The sequence below is a fragment of the Neopelma chrysocephalum genome, unplaced genomic scaffold (assembly GCF_003984885.1).
Source record: "Neopelma chrysocephalum unplaced genomic scaffold, ASM398488v2 Primary Assembly neopelma1_147, whole genome shotgun sequence".
Lineage (NCBI taxonomy): Eukaryota > Metazoa > Chordata > Aves > Passeriformes > Pipridae > Neopelma > Neopelma chrysocephalum.
In genome coordinates, this window is record NW_020897809.1 from 1,001,920 (window position 1) to 1,005,034 (window position 3,115).

Here is a 3,115-nt window from a genome sequence, read left to right on the forward strand (position 1 = left end):
GAAGGATGGAAGGAAAGATGGATGGATGGATGGAAGGATGGAAGGAAGGATGGATGGATGGAAGGATGGATGGGTGGATGGAAGGATGGATGGGTGGATGGATGGATGGATGGAAGGATGGATGGAAGGATGGATGGATGGAAGGATGGATGGAAGGATGGATGGATGGAAGGATGGATGGGTGGATGGGTGGATGGGTGGCTGCGATCCCCGTGCGCATGGCAGAGCTCAGGGAGCTGTTCCCAGGGGATGTTCCCTGCACGGACAGCAGGCCCAGCAGCCACAGAGCAGCCTTTCCATGCCCCTGGACAGCTCTGCCCACACTGACCAGTTCTGCCAGAGGAAGGGCCTGACAACATCACCTTTATTACTGATTCCTCTCCTCACTCTCTTCACACCAGGCCAGGTACACAGGGAGCATCCAGCCCCATGCTGTAGAGGACGTAATTTTGCCCTGCCACCTGCTATTACCTCACAAAAATGTTGATCCTGCTCTAACAAATGCAGTGAAACTGGTCTGTTGCCTCTCTGGTTTCTCAACATCTGAGTCACCAATCATTCTGCTCATGAGCATTTACACAGAAAAACAAAACACAAAGACACATCAAAGTTCAAACCACAGTTTTCAATAACCTCCTTTTACAGTAATTCATGTATTTTTGGATTATTTGTCCCACTCTGGCTGGTACTTTCTCACTCCAGCCTGCACTCTCTGTCCATGTATATAATGCAGCCATACACACCAAATGAGATATGTGCCTGTGTGAAGTGGGCAGCTTTACACAGACATTTCCACAGGCGTTTTTCTCTACAAAGGAAGAGATGGGTGAAATAGAAACATCTCCTCCTACCCATCCAGATCCAGACTCAGTCATGGAAAACATACATAGCACTCCTCACAGGGACTATCCCACACTGTGATATTCTCCTATAAAAGGTTTCCTGCTCCCTTTACCACTTGTTTGGGCAGATCACCCACCCTAGCAAGGCCAAGGACTGGGTGCACCCCAACAGGCCCGTAAAAAGGTACATACTGCTTGCAATTGGCTTCTGTTTAATAGTTCTTCCAGGTTACTCTGGCATGGACACAAGGATTCCTTTATCAAATTCAGGAGACTGAAAGGGCGGGTACACAAACATCTTGTTCATGAACACATTGAGAGGAAAGAGAGGTCCCTGCTGCTCAGATACACAGAGACAAGAGGTTTCTAGAACATTAAGGCATGTGCCAAAGCACACTGCACCACACTCCAGCACATGGGGTAGCTCAGAGACTTACATTCAACATAAAGAAAATAAAATAATTCACTACTCCATCAATGGCCAACACTAAAAGCATTTAGTGCCTAAGCTAAAGGTTTGTCTAGATGTTTCAGAGAGCATCTGCTTACCTCTGAAAGCACAACGACCTGCTTTTAATCACCAAGAGTTAGCTAGTCATGAGCTTTGCTTAAGGCTTAATGTCCAGAAAGACTCAGGAAAAGAAAACACAGTTAAATGCTAAAGAGGGACAAGAAGGAAGCCTTATCCTTGGAATAAGCAATCACCTCTCAACTGTACTGGAAAGCACGTAGTCTGCTCAGATCCTCAGTTTCCCACCTTCCGAATACCTTCAGTAAGTTTTGACTGAAGGCTCGTTGTTTAAACAAATATGTCTAAGAGGAAGGAATTACAGCTGAGAAACTTTCAGGATGCTTTCAGGATCTCAGAAGAGAACAAAGTTCATTTTGACATGCAAAAACCTGAATAGAGATTTGATTAAACATCAGTCACCTGAGTGAGATGTTCCATGCCTGTGCCTTGAGGTTCAGTGAGCACACAGGTTTTGAACATAAAGAGTGAAATGCAGTGATATTAAGGTTGATACATAACTTAAAAACAACCAGTGGAAAGACTGCTGTCAATCACAACTGGCTTTGAACTGTATGCTGCCTTTGGCCTCTTCCTCAGTGCACATCACAGCTGAGAAACGGGCACAATAAACTTAATTACTACACAAATTAACAAAAATTTCTCTGAAGCAAGAGGAAAAAGTTGCATCAGGCTCCTCAACAGCTAAATAATCTTCCACACATTTCCCATTCTTTGGTCAGTGTTTTCACATCCACGTGCGAAAAGTGCTCCCATTTCTCAAGAAAACAGATCCATGAAATGCACGTGGCCACCAGTTGTTTGAGATCATTTACAGCTCCTCTGTATGTTCCAAATAACTGTTACACACATCAGTCAGAAAAGCTTGTCTATCTACATGTCACTGTGCACATGCCAACAGAGAAAACTTCCTCATTCCCAGCTATCCCCCTTTTGTGGGCTTTTAAACGCCACCAAACGTGGTAGAGAATTTTATAGATTACAAGTGTAGATATTATGGTTTACAAGTTCTGGTAATGGTTCTTACATGTTTCCCTGATGTTTATATTGGACTCTGATTTGTTAAGGGCAGAACTGCTGCAAAGAAAGGCTTTGCAAGGCAGTGAGACTCGGGTCCAGCTGAGCAGTGCCACAGACTGTACACTAAGAAAGCTGATTTCAGAAGGATTAATAAAAATGTCACCTTTCCTCTCTTCCCACATATAACTGCAAACCACAACCTGCACCATCACCACATAGTCACACACCAACTTCCTATGCCTTCAGTGGTTCAAAAGAGAAACTACTTTAAAATATTCCCCACTAATTTCACCCTGAAGAACGTCCCTTCCTGTCCTACAGGCTTGGCAGTGACTTTAAACCCAAAGTACACAAATAAGAAACACCAAAGAATCACCTAAATTTTCCAAGGACGAGGAGCATTCCAGGCATGTTTATATATACCCTGTTGTGAATTGTAATTTTTCCCTGCTGCATTAAAGAAAGAGCAAAACAACTTGCCCTTCAATGAATATGAAAAGCCTGGTTTCCTACCAGTGGATATTCCCATTCCCTCTGTTCCCCAGACGGTCCCAGGACAAACCAAAAGCAGTACCACTGGATTTCTAATTTTTCCCTGGCCCCTGAGCATTCCTGTGTATGAAACACCCCCAGGTTCACTGCCCTGCTCACATGAACAGCTGCCCCCTTCACGTTCTCCAGCAACCAAACAAAAAAGTTATATTAGAATTCCTGATAGAACCTT